The sequence below is a fragment of the Gadus morhua genome, chromosome 18 (assembly GCF_902167405.1).
Source record: "Gadus morhua chromosome 18, gadMor3.0, whole genome shotgun sequence".
In the NCBI taxonomy this organism is placed as follows: Eukaryota; Metazoa; Chordata; class Actinopteri; order Gadiformes; family Gadidae; genus Gadus; species Gadus morhua.
In genome coordinates, this window is record NC_044065.1 from 24,636,784 (window position 1) to 24,655,195 (window position 18,412).

Genomic DNA, 18,412 nt, shown 5'->3' on the forward strand with positions numbered 1-18,412 from the left:
AGAAATTACTTGACAGCCATAAAACATGACATTCTTAATTGAGTACAACAGTAGTTCAAGTTGTCATAATGATTTACATATTATGTGTTACGTGGATTTTTATTATACTTGATATCAATCAAAGCGCAAAAATTGCTCTAAGCCTGACTCTAGATGTTCACTGGTTCCCTCGTTGGTGCAGTAGGCAGCACGTCATTCACATAATCTGAAGGTCGTGAGTTCGAGCCTCTCACAGGGCATAGAGTTTTAGAAACTAAATAGTATCATATATTGTAAAAATGTTTGTAAAAAAAATCGGATACCAGTGCTTGGTTTAAAGATTCTTGATTTCCAGGCTATCTTAATATTCTGAAGGTATTACTTCTGAGAACCTTGTTGCTTCTGGGAAGAAATGACTTGACAGCCATAAAACATGGCATTCCTAATTGTGTACAACAGTAGTTCAAATTTTCCTATTGATTTAACATGATACGTGTAACCTGGATTTTTATTATACTTTGTATCGATCTTAGCGCAAAAATTGGCATGAGCCTGAATGATTGTGAACTGCTTGCCTCGTTGGCGCAGTAGGCAGCGCGTCAGTCTCATAATCTGAAGGTCGTGAGTTCGAGCCTCACACGGGGCATAAAGTTTTAGAAACTAGCTAGTATCATGCATTGTAAAAATTTTGCAAAAAAATCGGATACCCGTGCCTGGTTTAAAGAAACTTCATTTCAAGGCTGTCTTAATGTACGGAAGGTATTACTTATGAGAATCTTGTGGCTTCTGAGAAGAAATTACTTGACAGCCATAAAACATGGCATTCTTAATTGAGTACAACAGTAGTTCAAGTTGTCATAATGATTTACATATTATGTGTTACGTGGATTTTTATTATACTTAATATCAATCAAAGCGCAAAAATTGCTCAAAGCCTGACTCTTGCTGTTCACTGGTTCCCTCGTTGGTGCAGTAGGCAGCACGTCATTCTCATAATCTGAAGGTCGTGAGTTCGAGCCTCTCACAGCGCACAGAGTTTTAGAAACTAAATAGTATCATATATTGTAAAAATGTTTGTAAAAAAAATCGGATACCAGTGCCTGTTTGAAGATTCTTGATTCCAGGCTATCTTAATATTCTGAAGGTATTACTTCTGAGAACCTTGTTGTTTCCGGGAAGAAATGACTTGACAGCCATAAAACATGGCATTCCTAATTGTGTACAACAGTAGTTCAAATTTTCCTATTGATTTAACATGATACGTGTAACCTGGATTTTTATTATACTTTGTATCGATTTTAGCGCAAAAATTAGCATGAGCCTGAATGGTTGTGAACTGGTTGCCTCGTTGGCGCAGTAGGCAGCGCGTCAGTCTCATAATCTGAAGGTCGTGAGTTCGAGCCTCACACGGGGCATGGAGTTTTAGAAACTAAATAGTATCATGCATTGTAAAAATGTTTGTAAAAAAATCGGATACCCGTGCCCGGTTTAATGAAACTTCATTTCCAGGCTGTCTTAATGTACGGAAGGTATTACTTATGAGAATCTTGTGGCTTCTGAGAAGAAATTACTTGACAGCCATAAAACATGGCATTCTTAATTGAGTACAACAGTAGTTCAAGTTGTCATAATGATTTACATATTATGTGTTACGTGGATTTTTATTATACTTGATATCAATCAAAGCGCAAAAATTGCTCTAAGCCTGACTCTAGATGTTCACTGGTTCCCTCGTTGGTGCAGTAGGCAGCACGTCATTCTCATGATCTGAAGGTTGTGAGTTCGAGCCTCTCACAGGTCACAGAGCTTTAGAAACTAAATAGTATCATATATTGTAAAAATGTTTGTAAAAAAAATCGAATACCAGTGCCCAGTTTAAAGATTCTTTATTTCCAGGCTATCTTAATATTCTGAAGGTATTACTTCTGAGAACCTTGTTGCTTCTGGGAAGAAATGACTTGACAGCCATAAAACATGGCATTCCTAATTGTGTACAACAGTAGTTTAAATTTTCCTATTGATTTAACATGATACATGTAACCTGGATTTTTATTATACTTAATATCAATCTTAGTGCAATAATTGCTGTAAGCCTGACTCTTGCTGTTCAGTGGTTCCCATGTTGGTGCAGTAGGCAGCATGTCATTCTCATGACCTGAAGGTCGTGAGTTCGAGCCTCTCACAAGGCATAGATTTTTAGAAACTAAATAGTATCATGCATCGTAAAAATGTTTGTAAAAAAATCGGATACCCGTGCCCGGTTTAATGAAACTTCATTTCCAGGTTGTCTTAATGTACGGAAGGTATTACTTATGAGAATCTTGTGGCTTCTGAGAAGAAATTACTTGACAGCCATAAAACATGACATTCTTAATTGAGTACAACAGTATTTCAAGTTGTCATAATGATTTACATATTATGTGTTACGTGGATTTTTATTATACTTGATATCAATCAAAGCGCAAAAATTGCTCTAAGCCTGACTCTAGATGTTCACTGGTTCCCTCGTTGGTGCAGTAGGCAGCACGTCATTCACATAATCTGAAGGTCGTGAGTTCGAGCCTCTCACAGGGCATAGAGTTTTAGAAACTAAATAGTATCATATATTGTAAAAATGTTTGTAAAAAAAATCGGATACCAGTGCTTGGTTTAAAGATTCTTGATTTCCAGGCTATCTTAATATTCTGAAGGTATTACTTCTGAGAACCTTGTTGCTTCTGGGAAGAAATGACTTGACAGCCATAAAACATGGCATTCCTAATTGTGTACAACAGTAGTTCAAATTTTCCTATTGATTTAACATGATACGTGTAACCTGGATTTTTATTATACTTTGTATCGATCTTAGCGCAAAAATTGGTATGAGCCTGAATGATTGTGAACTGGTTGCCTCGTTGGCGCAGTAGGCAGCGCGTCAGTCTCATAATCTGAAGGTCGTGAGTTCGAGCCTCACACGGGGCATAAGTTTTAGAAACTAGCTAGTATCATGCATTGTAAAAATGTTTGTAAAAAAAATCGGATACCCGTGCCTGGTTTAAAGAAACTTCATTTCAAGGCTGTCTTAATGTACGGAAGGTATTACTTATGAGAATCTTGTGGCTTCTGAGAAGAAATTACTTGACAGCCATAAAACATGGCATTCTTAATTGAGTACAACAGTAGTTCAAGTTTTCATAATGATTTACATATTATGTGTTACGTGGATTTTTATTATACTTAATATCAATCAAAGCGCAAAAATTGCTCTAAGCCTGACTCTTGCTGTTCACTGGTTCCCTCGTTGGTGCAGTAGGCAGCACGTCATTCTCATAATCTGAAGGTCGTGAGTTCGAGCCTCTCACAGCGCACAGAGTTTTAGAAACTAAATAGTATCATATATTGTAAAAATGTTTGCAAAAAAAATCGGATACCAGTGCCCGGTTTAAAGATTCTTGATTTCCAGGCTGTCTTAATATACTGAAGGCATTACTTACGAGAACCTTGTTGCTTCTGGGAAGAAATTACTTGACAGCCATAAAACATGGCATTCCTAATTGTGTACAACAGTAGTTCAAATTTTCCTATTGATTTAACATGATACGTGTAACCTGGATTTTTATTATACTTTGTATCGATCTTAGCGCAAAAATTAGCATGAGCCTGAATGATTGTGAACTGGTTGCCTCGTTGGCGCAGTAGGCAGCGCGTCAGTCTCATAATCTGAAGGTCGTGAGTTCGAGCCTCACACGGGGCATAGAGTTGTAGAAAGGAAGTAGTATCATGCATTGTAAAAATGTTTGCGAAAAAATAGGATACCCGTGCCTTGTTTAAAGAAACTTCATTTCCAGGCTGTCTTAATGTACGGAAGGTATTACTTATGAGAATCTTGTGGCTTCTGAGAAGAAATTACTTGACAGCCATAAAACATGGCATTCTTAATTGAGTACAACGGTAGTTCAAGTTTTCATACTGATTTACATATTATGTGTTACGTGGATTTTTATTATACTTAATATCAATCAATTCGCTAAAATTGCTCTAAGCCTGACTCTAGATGTTCACTGGTTCCCTCGTTGGTGCAGTAGGCAGCACGTCATTCACATAATCTGAAGGTCGTGAGTTCGAGCCTCTCACAGGGCATAGAATTTTAGAAACGAAATAGTATCATATATTGTAAAAATGTTTGTAAAAAAAATCTGATACCAGTGCTTGGTTTAAAGATTCTTGATTTCCAGGCTATCTTAATATTCTGAAGGTATTACTTCTGAGAACCTTGTTGCTTCTGGGAAGAAATGACTTGACAGCCATAAAACATGGCATTCTTAATTGAGTACAACAGTAGTTGAAGTTGTCATAATGATTTACATATTATGTGTTACGTGGATTTTTATTATACTTAATATCAATCAAAGCGCAAAAATTGCTCTAAGCCTGACTCTAGATGTTCACTGGTTCCCACGTTGGTGCAGTAGGCAGCACGTCATTCACATAATCTGAAGGTCGTGAGTTCGAGCCTCTCACGGGGCATAGAGTATTAGAAACGAAATAGTATCATATATTGTAAAAATGTTTGTAAAAAAAATCGGATACCAGTGCTTGGTTTAAAGATTCTTGATTTCCAGGCTATCTTAATATTCTGAAGGTATTACTTCTGAGAACCTTCTTGCTTCTGGGAAGAAATGACTTGACAGCCATAAAACATGGCATTCTTAATTGAGTACAACAGTAGTTCAAGTTGTCATAATGATTTACATATTATGTGTTACGTGGATTTTTATTATACTTAATATCAATCAAAGCGCTAAAATTGCTCTAAGCCTGACTCTAGCTGTTCACTGGTTCCCTCGTTGGTGCAGTAGGCAGCACGTCAATCACATAATCTGAAGGTCGTGAGTTTGCGCTAACATCTTAGCGCAAAAATTGCCATTAGCCTGAATGATTGTGAACTAGTTGCCTCGTTGGCGCAGTAGGTAGCGCGTCAGTCTCATAATCTGAAGGTCGTGAGTTCGAGCCTCACACGGGGCATACAGTTTTAGAAACTACCTAGTATCATGCATTGTAAAAATGTTTGCAAAAAAATCGGATACCCCTGCCTGGTTTAAAGAAACTTCATTTCCAGGCTGTCTTAATGTACGTAAGGTATTACTTATGAGAATCTTGTGGCTTCTGAGAAGAAATTACTTGACAGCCATAAAACATGGCATTCTTAATTGAGTACAACAGTAGTTCAAGTTGTCATAATGATTTACATATTATGTGTTACGTGGATTTTTATTATACTTAATATCAATCAAAGCGCTAAAATTGCTCTAAGCCTGACTCTAGCTGTTCACTGGTTCCCTCGTTGGTGCAGTAGGCAGCACGTCATTCTCATGATCTGAAGGTCGTGAGTTCGAGCCTCTCACAGGGCACAGAGTTTTAGAAACTAAATAGTATCATATATTGTAAAAATGTTTGTAAAAAAAATCGGATACCAGTGCCTGTTTGAAGATTCTTGATTCCAGGCTATCTTAATATTCTGAAGGTATTACTTCTGAGAACCTTGTTGTTTCCGGGAAGAAATCACTTGACAGCCATAAAACATGGCATTCCTAATTGTGTACAACAGTAGTTCAAATTTTCCTATTGATTTAACATGATACGTGTAACCTGGATTTTTATTATACTTTGTATCGATTTTAGCGCAAAAATTAGCATGAGCCTGAATGGTTGTGAACTGGTTGCCTCGTTGGCGCAGTAGGCAGCGCGTCAGTCTCATAATCTGAAGGTCGTGAGTTCGAGCCTCACACGGGGCATGGAGTTTTAGAAACTAAATAGTATCATGCATTGTAAAAATGTTTGTAAAAAAATCGGATACCCGTGCCCGGTTTAATGAAACTTCATTTCCAGGCTGTCTTAATGTACGGAAGGTATTACTTATGAGAATCTTGTGGCTTCTGAGAAGAAATTACTTGACAGCCATAAAACATGGCATTCTTAATTGAGTACAACAGTAGTTCAAGTTGTCATAATGATTTACATATTATGTGTTACGTGGATTTTTATTATACTTGATATCAATCAAAGCGCAAAAATTGCTCTAAGCCTGACTCTAGATGTTCACTGGTTCCCTCGTTGGTGCAGTAGGCAGCACGTCATTCTCATGATCTGAAGGTTGTGAGTTCGAGCCTCTCACAGGTCACAGAGCTTTAGAAACTAAATAGTATCATATATTGTAAAAATGTTTGTAAAAAAAATCGAATACCAGTGCCCAGTTTAAAGATTCTTTATTTCCAGGCTATCTTAATATTCTGAAGGTATTACTTCTGAGAACCTTGTTGCTTCTGGGAAGAAATGACTTGACAGCCATAAAACATGGCATTCCTAATTGTGTACAACAGTAGTTTAAATTTTCCTATTGATTTAACATGATACATGTAACCTGGATTTTTATTATACTTAATATCAATCTTAGTGCAATAATTGCTGTAAGCCTGACTCTTGCTGTTCAGTGGTTGCCATGTTGGTGCAGTAGGCAGCATGTCATTCTCATGACCTGAAGGTCGTGAGTTCGAGCCTCTCACAGGGCATAGATTTTTAGAAACTAAATAGTATCATGCATCGTAAAAATGTTTGTAAAAAAATCGGATACCCGTGCCCGGTGTAATGAAACTTCATTTCCAGGCTGTCTTAATGTACGGAAGGTATTACTTATGAGAATCTTGTGGCTTCTGAGAAGAAATTACTTGACAGCCATAAAACATGACATTCTTAATTGAGTACAACAGTATTTCAAGTTGTCATAATGATTTACATATTATGTGTTACGTGGATTTTTATTATACTTGATATCAATCAAAGCGCAAAAATTGCTCTAAGCCTGACTCTAGATGTTCACTGGTTCCCTCGTTGGTGCAGTAGGCAGCACGTCATTCACATAATCTGAAGGTCGTGAGTTCGAGCCTCTCACAGGGCATAGAGTTTTAGAAACTAAATAGTATCATATATTGTAAAAATGTTTGTAAAAAAAATCGGATACCAGTGCTTGGTTTAAAGATTCTTGATTTCCAGGCTATCTTAATATTCTGAAGGTATTACTTCTGAGAACCTTGTTGCTTCTGGGAAGAAATGACTTGACAGCCATAAAACATGGCATTCCTAATTGTGTACAACAGTAGTTCAAATTTTCCTATTGATTTAACATGATACGTGTAACCTGGATTTTTATTATACTTTGTATTGATCTTAGCGCAAAAATTGGCATGAGCCTGAATGGTTGTGAACTGCTTGCCTCGTTGGCGCAGTAGGCAGCGCGTCAGTCTCATAATCTGAAGGTCGTGAGTTCGAGCCTCACACGGGGCATAAAGTTTTAGAAACTAGCTAGTATCATGCATTGTAAAAATTTTGCAAAAAAATCGGATACCCGTGCCTGGTTTAAAGAAACTTCATTTCAAGGCTGTCTTAATGTACGGAAGGTATTACTTATGAGAATCTTGTGGCTTCTGAGAAGAAATTACTTGACAGCCATAAAACATGGCATTCTTAATTGAGTACAACAGTAGTTCAAGTTGTCATAATGATTTACATATTATGTGTTACGTGGATTTTTATTATACTTAATATCAATCAAAGCGCAAAAATTGCTCAAAGCCTGACTCTTGCTGTTCACTGGTTCCCTCGTTGGTGCAGTAGGCAGCACGTCATTCTCATAATCTGAAGGTCGTGAGTTCGAGCCTCTCACAGCGCACAGAGTTTTAGAAACTAAATAGTATCATATATTGTAAAAATGTTTCTAAAAAAAATCGGATACCAGTGCCCGGTTTAAAGATTCTTGATTTCCAGGCTGTCTTAATATACTGAAGGCATTACTTACGAGAACCTTGTTGCTTCTGGGAAGAAATTACTTGACAGCCATAAAACATGGCATTCCTAATTGTGTACAACAGTAGTTCAAATTTTCCTATTGATTTAACATGATACGTGTAACCTGGATTTTTATTATACTTTGTATCGATCTTAGCGCAAAAATTAGCATGAGCCTGAATGATTGTGAACTGGTTGCCTCGTTGGCGCAGTAGGCAGCGCGTCAGTCTCATAATCTGAAGGTCGTGAGTTCGAGCCTCACACGGGGCATAGAGTTGTAGAAAGGAAGTAGTATCATGCATTGTAAAAATGTTTGCGAAAAAATAGGATACCCGTGCCTTGTTTAAAGAAACTTCATTTCCAGGCTGTCTTAATGTACGGAAGGTATTACTTATGAGAATCTTGTGGCTTCTGAGAAGAAATTACTTGACAGCCATAAAACATGGCATTCTTAATTGAGTACAACGGTAGTTCAAGTTTTCATACTGATTTACATATTATGTGTTACGTGGATTTTTATTATACTTAATATCAATCAATTCGTTAAAATTGCACTAAGCCTGACTCTAGATGTTCACTGGTTCCCTCGTTGGTGCAGTAGGCAGCACGTCATTCACATAATCTGAAGGTCGTGAGTTCGAGCCTCTCACAGGGCATAGAATTTTAGAAACGAAATAGTATCATATATTGTAAAAATGTTTGTAAAAAAAATCTGATACCAGTGCTTGGTTTAAAGATTCTTGATTTCCAGGCTATCTTAATATTCTGAAGGTATTACTTCTGAGAACCTTGTTGCTTCTGGGAAGAAATGACTTGACAGCCATAAAACATGGCATTCTTAATTGAGTACAACAGTAGTTGAAGTTGTCATAATGATTTACATAATATGTGTTACGTGGATTTTTATTATACTTAATATCAATCAAAGCGCAAAAATTGCTCTAAGCCTGACTCTAGATGTTCACTGGTTCCCACGTTGGTGCAGTAGGCAGCACGTCATTCACATAATCTGAAGGTCGTGAGTTCGAGCCTCTCACGGGGCATAGAGTATTAGAAACTAAATAGTATCATATATTGTAAAAATGTTTGTAAAAAAAATCGGATACCAGTGCTTGGTTTAAAGATTCATGATTTCCAGGCTATCTTAATATTCTGAAGGTATTACTTCTGAGAACCTTGTTGCTTCTGGGAAGAAATGACTTGACAGCCATAAAACATGGCATTCTTAATTGAGTACAACAGTAGTTCAAGTTGTCATAATGATTTACATATTATGTGTTACGTGGATTTTTATTATACTTGATATCAATCAAAGCGCAAAAATTGCTCTAAGCCTGACTCTAGATGTTCACTGGTTCCCTCGTTGGTGCAGTAGGCAGCACGTCATTCTCATGATCTGAAGGTTGTGAGTTCGAGCCTCTCACAGGTCACAGAGCTTTAGAAACTAAATAGTATCATATATTGTAAAAATGTTTGTAAAAAAAATCGAATACCAGTGCCCAGTTTAAAGATTCTTTATTTCCAGGCTATCTTAATATTCTGAAGGTATTACTTCTGAGAACCTTGTTGCTTCTGGGAAGAAATGACTTGACAGCCATAAAACATGGCATTCCTAATTGTGTACAACAGTAGTTTAAATTTTCCTATTGATTTAACATGATACATGTAACCTGGATTTTTATTATACTTAATATCAATCTTAGTGCAATAATTGCTGTAAGCCTGACTCTTGCTGTTCAGTGGTTCCCATGTTGGTGCAGTAGGCAGCATGTCATTCTCATGACCTGAAGGTCGTGAGTTCGAGCCTCTCACAGGGCATAGATTTTTAGAAACTAAATAGTATCATGCATCGTAAAAATGTTTGTAAAAAAATCGGATACCCGTGCCCGGTTTAATGAAACTTCATTTCCAGGCTGTCTTAATGTACGGAAGGTATTACTTATGAGAATCTTGTGGCTTCTGAGAAGAAATTACTTGACAGCCATAAAACATGACATTCTTAATTGAGTACAACAGTATTTCAAGTTGTCATAATGATTTACATATTATGTGTTACGTGGATTTTTATTATACTTGATATCAATCAAAGCGCAAAAATTGCTCTAAGCCTGACTCTAGATGTTCACTGGTTCCCTCGTTGGTGCAGTAGGCAGCACGTCATTCACATAATCTGAAGGTCGTGAGTTCGAGCCTCTCACAGGGCATAGAGTTTTAGAAACTAAATAGTATCATATATTGTAAAAATGTTTGTAAAAAAAATCGGATACCAGTGCTTGGTTTAAAGATTCTTGATTTCCAGGCTATCTTAATATTCTGAAGGTATTACTTCTGAGAACCTTGTTGCTTCTGGGAAGAAATGACTTGACAGCCATAAAACATGGCATTCCTAATTGTGTACAACAGTAGTTCAAATTTTCCTATTGATTTAACATGATACGTGTAACCTGGATTTTTATTATACTTTGTATCGATCTTAGCGCAAAAATTGGTATGAGCCTGAATGATTGTGAACTGGTTGCCTCGTTGGCGCAGTAGGCAGCGCGTCAGTCTCATAATCTGAAGGTCGTGAGTTCGAGCCTCACACGGGGCATAAAGTTTTAGAAACTAGCTAGTATCATGCATTGTAAAAATTTTGCAAAAAAATCGGATACCCGTGCCTGGTTTAAAGAAACTTCATTTCAAGGCTGTCTTAATGTACGGAAGGTATTACTTATGAGAATCTTGTGGCTTCTGAGAAGAAATTACTTGACAGCCATAAAACATGGCATTCTTAATTGAGTACAACAGTAGTTCAAGTTGTCATAATGATTTACATATTATGTGTTACGTGGATTTTTATTATACTTAATATCAATCAAAGCGCAAAAATTGCTCAAAGCCTGACTCTTGCTGTTCACTGGTTCCCTCGTTGGTGCAGTAGGCAGCACGTCATTCTCATAATCTGAAGGTCGTGAGTTCGAGCCTCTCACAGCGCACAGAGTTTTAGAAACTAAATAGTATCATATATTGTAAAAATGTTTCTAAAAAAAATCGGATACCAGTGCCCGGTTTAAAGATTCTTGATTTCCAGGCTGTCTTAATATACTGAAGGCATTACTTACGAGAACCTTGTTGCTTCTGGGAAGAAATTACTTGACAGCCATAAAACATGGCATTCCTAATTGTGTACAACAGTAGTTCAAATTTTCCTATTGATTTAACATGATACGTGTAACCTGGATTTTTATTATACTTTGTATCGATCTTAGCGCAAAAATTAGCATGAGCCTGAATGATTGTGAACTGGTTGCCTCGTTGGCGCAGTAGGCAGCGCGTCAGTCTCATAATCTGAAGGTCGTGAGTTCGAGCCTCACACGGGGCATAGAGTTGTAGAAAGGAAGTAGTATCATGCATTGTAAAAATGTTTGCGAAAAAATAGGATACCCGTGCCTTGTTTAAAGAAACTTCATTTCCAGGCTGTCTTAATGTACGGAAGGTATTACTTATGAGAATCTTGTGGCTTCTGAGAAGAAATTACTTGACAGCCATAAAACATGGCATTCTTAATTGAGTACAACGGTAGTTCAAGTTTTCATACTGATTTACATATTATGTGTTACGTGGATTTTTATTATACTTAATATCAATCAATTCGCTAAAATTGCTCTAAGCCTGACTCTAGATGTTCACTGGTTCCCTCGTTGGTGCAGTAGGCAGCACGTCATTCACATAATCTGAAGGTCGTGAGTTCGAGCCTCTCACAGGGCATAGAATTTTAGAAACGAAATAGTATCATATATTGTAAAAATGTTTGTAAAAAAAATCTGATACCAGTGCTTGGTTTAAAGATTCTTGATTTCCAGGCTATCTTAATATTCTGAAGGTATTACTTCTGAGAACCTTGTTGCTTCTGGGAAGAAATGACTTGACAGCCATAAAACATGGCATTCTTAATTGAGTACAACAGTAGTTGAAGTTGTCATAATGATTTACATATTATGTGTTACGTGGATTTTTATTATACTTAATATCAATCAAAGCGCAAAAATTGCTCTAAGCCTGACTCTAGATGTTCACTGGTTCCCACGTTGGTGCAGTAGGCAGCACGTCATTCACATAATCTGAAGGTCGTGAGTTCGAGCCTCTCACGGGGCATAGAGTATTAGAAACGAAATAGTATCATATATTGTAAAAATGTTTGTAAAAAAAATCGGATACCAGTGCTTGGTTTAAAGATTCTTGATTTCCAGGCTATCTTAATATTCTGAAGGTATTACTTCTGAGAACCTTCTTGCTTCTGGGAAGAAATGACTTGACAGCCATAAAACATGGCATTCTTAATTGAGTACAACAGTAGTTCAAGTTGTCATAATGATTTACATATTATGTGTTACGTGGATTTTTATTATACTTAATATCAATCAAAGCGCTAAAATTGCTCTAAGCCTGACTCTAGCTGTTCACTGGTTCCCTCGTTGGTGCAGTAGGCAGCACGTCAATCACATAATCTGAAGGTCGTGAGTTTGCGCTAACATCTTAGCGCAAAAATTGCCATTAGCCTGAATGATTGTGAACTAGTTGCCTCGTTGGCGCAGTAGGTAGCGCGTCAGTCTCATAATCTGAAGGTCGTGAGTTCGAGCCTCACACGGGGCATACAGTTTTAGAAACTACCTAGTATCATGCATTGTAAAAATGTTTGCAAAAAAATCGGATACCCCTGCCTGGTTTAAAGAAACTTCATTTCCAGGCTGTCTTAATGTACGTAAGGTATTACTTATGAGAATCTTGTGGCTTCTGAGAAGAAATTACTTGACAGCCATAAAACATGGCATTCTTAATTGAGTACAACAGTAGTTCAAGTTGTCATAATGATTTACATATTATGTGTTACGTGGATTTTTATTATACTTAATATCAATCAAAGCGCTAAAATTGCTCTAAGCCTGACTCTAGCTGTTCACTGGTTCCCTCGTTGGTGCAGTAGGCAGCACGTCATTCTCATGATCTGAAGGTCGTGAGTTCGAGCCTCTCACAGGGCACAGAGTTTTAGAAACTAAATAGTATCATATATTGTAAAAATGTTTGTAAAAAAAATCGGATACCAGTGCCTGTTTAAAGATTCTTGATTTCCAGGCTATCTTAATATTCTGAAGGTATTACTTCTGAGAACCTTGTTGCTTCTGGGAAGAAATGACTTGACAGCCATAAAACATGGCATTCCTAATTGTGTACAACAGTAGTTCAAATTTTCCTATTGATTTAACATGATACGTGTAACCTGGATTTTTATTATACTTTGTATCGATCTTAGCGCAAAAATTGGCATGAGCCTGAATGATTGTGAACTGGTTGCCTCGTTGGCGCAGTAGGCAGCGCGTCAGTCTCATAATCTGAAGGTCGTGAGTTCGAGCCTCACACGGGGCATAAAGTTTTAGAAACTAGCTAGTATCATGCATTGTAAAAATTTTGCAAAAAAATAGGATACCCGTGCCTGGTTTAAAGAAACTTCATTTCAAGGCTGTCTTAATGTACGGAAGGTATTACTTATGAGAATCTTGTGGCTTCTGAGAAGAAATTACTTGACAGCCATAAAACATGGCATTCTTAATTGAGTACAACAGTAGTTCAAGTTGTCATAATGATTTACATATTATGTGTTACGTGGATTTTTATTATACTTAATATCAATCAAAGCGCAAAAATTGCTCAAAGCCTGACTCTTGCTGTTCACTGGTTCCCTCGTTGGTGCAGTAGGCAGCACGTCATTCACATAATCTGAAGGTCGTGAGTTCGAGCCTCTCACAGGGCATAGAGTTTTAGAAACTAAATAGTATCATATATTGTAAAAATGTTTGTAAAAAAAATCGAATACCAGTGCTTGGTTTAAAGATTCTTGATTTCCAGGCTATCTTAATATTCTGAAGGTATTACTTCTGAGAACCTTGTTGCTTCTGGGAAGAAATGACTTGACAGCCATAAAACATGGCATTCCTAATTGTGTACAACAGTAGTTCAAATTTTCCTATTGATTTAACATGATACGTGTAACCTGGATTTTTATTATACTTTGTATCGATCTTAGCGCAAAAATTAGCATGAGCCTGAATGGTTGTGAACTGGTTGCCTCGTTGGCGCAGTAGGCAGCGCGTCAGTCTCATAATCTGAAGGTCGTGAGTTCGAGCCTCACACGGGGCATGGAGTTTTAGAAACTAAATAGTATCATGCATTTTAAAAATGTTTGTAAAAAAATCGGATACCCGTGCCCGGTTTAATGAAACTTCATTTCCAGGCTGTCTTAATGTACGGAAGGTATTACTTATGAGAATCTTGTGGCTTCTGAGAAGAAATTACTTGACAGCCATAAAACATGGCATTCTTAATTGAGTACAACAGTAGTTCAAGTTGTCATAATGATTTACATATTATGTGTTACGTGGATTTTTATTATACTTGATATCAATCAAAGCGCAAAAATTGCTCTAAGCCTGACTCTAGATGTTCACTGGTTCCCTCGTTGGTGCAGTAGGCAGCACGTCATTCTCATGATCTGAAGGTTGTGAGTTCGAGCCTCTCACAGGTCACAGAGCTTTAGAAACTAAATAGTATCATATATTGTAAAAATGTTTGTAAAAAAAATCGAATACCAGTGCCCAGTTTAAAGATTCTTTATTTCCAGGCTATCTTAATATTCTGAAGGTATTACTTCTGAGAACCTTGTTGCTTCTGGGAAGAAATGACTTGACAGCCATAAAACATGGCATTCCTAATTGTGTACAACAGTAGTTTAAATTTTCCTATTGATTTAACATGATACATGTAACCTGGATTTTTATTATACTTAATATCAATCTTAGTGCAATAATTGCTGTAAGCCTGACTCTTGCTGTTCAGTGGTTCCCATGTTGGTGCAGTAGGCAGCATGTCATTCTCATGACCTGAAGGTCGTGAGTTCGAGCCTCTCACAAGGCATAGATTTTTAGAAACTAAATAGTATCATGCATCGTAAAAATGTTTGTAAAAAAATCGGATACCCGTGCCCGGTTTAATGAAACTTCATTTCCAGGTTGTCTTAATGTACGGAAGGTATTACTTATGAGAATCTTGTGGCTTCTGAGAAGAAATTACTTGACAGCCATAAAACATGACATTCTTAATTGAGTACAACAGTATTTCAAGTTGTCATAATGATTTACATATTATGTGTTACGTGGATTTTTATTATACTTGATATCAATCAAAGCGCAAAAATTGCTCTAAGCCTGACTCTAGATGTTCACTGGTTCCCTCGTTGGTGCAGTAGGCAGCACGTCATTCACATAATCTGAAGGTCGTGAGTTCGAGCCTCTCACAGGGCATAGAGTTTTAGAAACTAAATAGTATCATATATTGTAAAAATGTTTGTAAAAAAAATCGGATACCAGTGCTTGGTTTAAAGATTCTTGATTTCCAGGCTATCTTAATATTCTGAAGGTATTACTTCTGAGAACCTTGTTGCTTCTGGGAAGAAATGACTTGACAGCCATAAAACATGGCATTCCTAATTGTGTACAACAGTAGTTCAAATTTTCCTATTGATTTAACATGATACGTGTAACCTGGATTTTTATTATACTTTGTATCGATCTTAGCGCAAAAATTGGCATGAGCCTGAATGATTGTGAACTGGTTGCCTCGTTGGCGCAGTAGGCAGCGCGTCAGTCTCATAATCTGAAGGTCGTGAGTTCGAGCCTCACACGGGGCATTGAGTTGTAGAAACGAAGTAGTATCATGCATTGTAAAAATGTTTGCGAAAAAATAGGATACCCGTGCCTTGTTTAAAGAAACTTCATTTCCAGGCTGTCTTAATGTACGGAAGGTATTACTTATGAGAATCTTGTGGCTTCTGAGAAGAAATTACTTGACAGCCATAAAACATGGCATTCTTAATTGAGTACAACAGTAGTTCAAGTTTTCATAATGATTTACATATTATGTGTTACGTGGATTTTTATTATACTTAATATCAATCAAAGCGCAAAAATTGCTCTAAGCCTGACTCTTGCTGTTCACTGGTTCCCTCGTTGGTGCAGTAGGCAGTACGTCATTCTCATAATCTGAAGGTCGTGAGTTCGAGCCTCTCACAGGGCACAGAGTTGTGGAAACTAAATAGTATCATATATTGTAAAAATGTTTGCAAAAAAAATCGGATACCAGTGCCCGGTTTAAAGATTCTTGATTTCCAGGCTATCTTAATATTCTGAAGGTATTACTTCTGAGAACCTTGTTGCTTAAGGAAGAAATGACTTGACAGCCATAAAACATGGCATTCCTAATTGTGTACAACAGTAGTTCAAATATTCCTATTGATTTAACATGATACGTGTAACATGGATTTTTATAATACTTTGTATCGATCTTAGCGCAAAAATTTGCATGAGCCTGAATGATTGTGAACTTGTTGCCTCGTTGGCGCAGTAGGCAGCGCGTCAGTCTCATAATCTGAAGGTCGTGAGTGCGAGCCTCACACGGGGTATAGAGCTATAGAAACTAACTAGTATCATACATTATAAAAATGTTTGTAAAAAAATCGGATACCAGTGCCCTGTTTAAAGAAACTTCATTTCCAGGCTGTCTTAATATACTGAAGGTATTACTTATGATAATCTTGTGGCTTCTGAGAAGAAATGACTTGAGAGCCATAACACATGGCATTCTTCATTGAGCACAACAGTAGTTCAATTTTTCATATTGATTTAACATAATATGTGTAACCTGGATTTTTATTATACTTAATATCAATCTTAGTGCAAAAATTGCTCTAAGCCTGACTCTTGCTGTTCACTGGTTCCCTCGTTGGTGCAGTAGGCAGCACGTCATTCTCATAATCTGAAGGTCGTGAGTTCGAGCCTCACACGGGGCATAGAGCTTTAGAAACTAACTAGTATCATGCATTGTAAAAATGTTTGTAAAAAAAATCGGATACCAGTGCCCTGTTTAAAGAATTCTTCGATTTCCAGGCTGTCTTAATATTACTGAAGGTATTACTTATGAGAACCTTGTTGCTTCTGGGAAGAAATGACTTGACAGCCATAAAACATGGCATTCCTAATTGTGTACAACAGTAGTTCAAATTTTCCTATTGATTTAACATGATACGTGTAACCTGGATTTTTATTATACTTTGTATCGATCTTAGCGCAAAAATTTGCATGAGCCTGAATGATTGTGAACTGGTTGCCTCGTTGGCGCAGTAGGCAGCGCGTCAGTCTCATAATCTGAAGGTCGTGAGTTCGAGCCTCACACGGGGCATAGAGTTTTAGAAACTAACTAGTATCATGCATTGTAAAAATGTTTGCAAAAAAATAGGATACCCGTGCCTGGTTTAAAGAAACTTCATTTCCAGGCTGTCTTAATGTACGGAAGGTATTACTTATGAGAATCTTGTGGCTTCTGAGAAGAAATTACTTGACAGCCATAAAACATGGCATTCTTAATTGAGTACAACAGTAGTTCAAGTTGTCATAATGATTTACATATTATGTGTTACGTGGATTTTTATTATACTTAATATCAATCAAAGCGCAAAAATTGCTCTAAGCCTGACTCTTGCTGTTCACTGGTTCCCTCGTTGGTGCAGTAGGCAGCACGTCATTCTCATAATCTGAAGGTCGTGAGTTCGAGCCTCTCACAGGGCACAGAGTTTTAGAAACTAAATAGTATCATATATTGTAAAAATGTTTGTAAAAAAAATCGGATACCAGTGCCCGGTTTAAAGATTCTTGATTTCCAGGCTATCTTAATATTCTGAAGGTATTACTTCTGAGAACCTTGTTGCTTCTGGGAAGAAATTACTTGACAGCCATAAAACATGGCATTCCTAATTGTGTACAACAGTAGTTCAAATTTTCCTATTGATTTAACATGATACGTGTAACCTGGATTTTTATTATACTTTGTATCGATCTTAGCGCAAAAATTAGCATGAGCCTGAATGATTGTGAACTGGTTGCCTCGTTGGCGCAGTAGGCAGCGCGTCAGTCTCATAATCTGAAGGTCGTGAGTTCGAGCCTCACACGGGGCATAGAGATTTAGAAACTAACTAGTATCATGCATTGTAAAAATGTTTGCAAAAAAATAGGATACCCGTGCCTGGTTTAAAGAAACTTCATTTCAAGGCTGTCTTAATGTACGGAAGGTATTACTTATGAGAATCTTGTGGCTTCTGAGAAGAAATTACTTGACAGCCATAAAACATGGCATTCTTAATTGAGTACAACAGTAGTTCAAGTTGTCATAATGATTTACATATTATGTGTTACGTGGATTTTTATTATACTTGATATCAATCAAAGCGCAAAAATTGCTCTAAGCCTGACTCTAGATGTTCACTGGTTCCCTCGTTGGTGCAGTAGGCAGCACGTCATTCTCATGATCTGAAGGTTGTGAGTTCGAGCCTCTCACAGGTCACAGAGTTTTAGAAACTAAATAGTATCATATATTGTAAAAATGTTTGTAAAAAAAATCGAATACCAGTGCCCAGTTTAAAGATTCTTTATTTCCAGGCTATCTTAATATTCTGAAGGTATTACTTCTGAGAACCTTGTTGCTTCTGGGAAGAAATGACTTGACAGCCATAAAACATGGCATTCCTAAT

The 18,412-nt window shown here is 37.2% G+C and overlaps 16 non-coding genes across 16 annotated transcripts; all 16 read left to right on the plus strand.

The window, feature by feature from the left end:
* The first annotated feature begins 552 nt into the window (after nucleotides 1-552).
* On the plus strand, nucleotides 553-625 carry trnam-cau (transfer RNA methionine (anticodon CAU)). The gene has a single exon. It is a non-coding gene; the product is annotated as a tRNA-Met (tRNA).
* Nucleotides 626-1,321: 696 nt separating this feature from the next.
* On the plus strand, nucleotides 1,322-1,394 carry trnam-cau (transfer RNA methionine (anticodon CAU)). The gene has a single exon. It is a non-coding gene; the product is annotated as a tRNA-Met (tRNA).
* Nucleotides 1,395-2,867: 1,473 nt separating this feature from the next.
* trnam-cau (transfer RNA methionine (anticodon CAU)) lies at nucleotides 2,868-2,940 on the plus strand. The gene has a single exon. It is a non-coding gene; the product is annotated as a tRNA-Met (tRNA).
* Nucleotides 2,941-3,639: 699 nt separating this feature from the next.
* Nucleotides 3,640-3,712, plus strand: trnam-cau (transfer RNA methionine (anticodon CAU)). Its single transcript has one exon. It is a non-coding gene; the product is annotated as a tRNA-Met (tRNA).
* Nucleotides 3,713-4,910: 1,198 nt separating this feature from the next.
* Nucleotides 4,911-4,983, plus strand: trnam-cau (transfer RNA methionine (anticodon CAU)). Its single transcript has one exon. It is a non-coding gene; the product is annotated as a tRNA-Met (tRNA).
* A 697-nt stretch (nucleotides 4,984-5,680) lies between these two features.
* Nucleotides 5,681-5,753, plus strand: trnam-cau (transfer RNA methionine (anticodon CAU)). Its single transcript has one exon. It is a non-coding gene; the product is annotated as a tRNA-Met (tRNA).
* Nucleotides 5,754-7,226: 1,473 nt separating this feature from the next.
* trnam-cau (transfer RNA methionine (anticodon CAU)) lies at nucleotides 7,227-7,299 on the plus strand. Its single transcript has one exon. It is a non-coding gene; the product is annotated as a tRNA-Met (tRNA).
* Nucleotides 7,300-7,997: 698 nt separating this feature from the next.
* On the plus strand, nucleotides 7,998-8,070 carry trnam-cau (transfer RNA methionine (anticodon CAU)). The gene has a single exon. It is a non-coding gene; the product is annotated as a tRNA-Met (tRNA).
* Nucleotides 8,071-10,317: 2,247 nt separating this feature from the next.
* trnam-cau (transfer RNA methionine (anticodon CAU)) lies at nucleotides 10,318-10,390 on the plus strand. Its single transcript has one exon. It is a non-coding gene; the product is annotated as a tRNA-Met (tRNA).
* Nucleotides 10,391-11,088: 698 nt separating this feature from the next.
* Nucleotides 11,089-11,161, plus strand: trnam-cau (transfer RNA methionine (anticodon CAU)). Its single transcript has one exon. It is a non-coding gene; the product is annotated as a tRNA-Met (tRNA).
* Nucleotides 11,162-12,359: 1,198 nt separating this feature from the next.
* On the plus strand, nucleotides 12,360-12,432 carry trnam-cau (transfer RNA methionine (anticodon CAU)). The gene has a single exon. It is a non-coding gene; the product is annotated as a tRNA-Met (tRNA).
* A 698-nt stretch (nucleotides 12,433-13,130) lies between these two features.
* On the plus strand, nucleotides 13,131-13,203 carry trnam-cau (transfer RNA methionine (anticodon CAU)). The gene has a single exon. It is a non-coding gene; the product is annotated as a tRNA-Met (tRNA).
* A 698-nt stretch (nucleotides 13,204-13,901) lies between these two features.
* trnam-cau (transfer RNA methionine (anticodon CAU)) lies at nucleotides 13,902-13,974 on the plus strand. The gene has a single exon. It is a non-coding gene; the product is annotated as a tRNA-Met (tRNA).
* A 1,473-nt stretch (nucleotides 13,975-15,447) lies between these two features.
* trnam-cau (transfer RNA methionine (anticodon CAU)) lies at nucleotides 15,448-15,520 on the plus strand. The gene has a single exon. It is a non-coding gene; the product is annotated as a tRNA-Met (tRNA).
* A 1,474-nt stretch (nucleotides 15,521-16,994) lies between these two features.
* Nucleotides 16,995-17,067, plus strand: trnam-cau (transfer RNA methionine (anticodon CAU)). The gene has a single exon. It is a non-coding gene; the product is annotated as a tRNA-Met (tRNA).
* Nucleotides 17,068-17,766: 699 nt separating this feature from the next.
* trnam-cau (transfer RNA methionine (anticodon CAU)) lies at nucleotides 17,767-17,839 on the plus strand. The gene has a single exon. It is a non-coding gene; the product is annotated as a tRNA-Met (tRNA).
* The last annotated feature ends 573 nt before the right edge of the window (nucleotides 17,840-18,412 follow it).